This window comes from Gekko japonicus, unplaced genomic scaffold (genome assembly GCF_001447785.1).
Source record: "Gekko japonicus isolate JY-2015 unplaced genomic scaffold, Gekko_japonicus_V1.1 scaffold1811, whole genome shotgun sequence".
NCBI lineage: Eukaryota > Metazoa > Chordata > Lepidosauria > Squamata > Gekkonidae > Gekko > Gekko japonicus.
In genome coordinates, this window is record NW_015160268.1 from 39,227 (window position 1) to 39,930 (window position 704).

Genomic DNA, 704 nt, shown 5'->3' on the forward strand with positions numbered 1-704 from the left:
CAAACGAAAAAAGACCCCAAATAAATAAAAAGATCACTCAGCCAGCTTCCATGGGACCCGGGGTGGGGGTGGGGATTTCTAGTTCTTTCAGTCACTTTGGACACTCTTAACCACTACACCACACTGGCTGTCTACATTATGGGTGACCGAGAACCACGCCTGTAATGTATCCAGTCCAGACAAGTCCAGACAAGTCCAGAGACACACATCGAGCTTCGCTCCAAGAGACAATGGACTATGCGGATCCTAGCCCACTCCAATCAGGGGGCTAGGTTCCCGGCCGAGAGCCTATGGGACTCTCGGCCACTGTAAATATAGAGAAGTAGGGGTGTGTTTTGGGTGGCGGTTTCTCGGGGGATATAAGCCGGCCTGCGAGCCGGCCAAAGTCGTCTTGTTCCGGATAGAATAAAGTACGCTTTGCTGAAATCACTCTCCGTTTGCGTACTTTTCAACGCCAGAGCCAGTGTGGTGTAGCAGTTAGACTGAGTGTAGGACTAGGGCCCAGGAGGCCCAGGTTCAAACTCTGCCATGGCCGCTCACTCGCCTGGCCTCCCTCACAGGGTTGTTGTGAGGATAGAATGGAGGAGAGGAGCATGACGTAAGATGCTTTGGGTCTGTGTTGGGGAGAATAGCAGGGTATGAATGAAGTGAGTAAATAAATAAATAGATAGTCTAGAGACTTCAGGAAAGTTGGTAGCCAGACT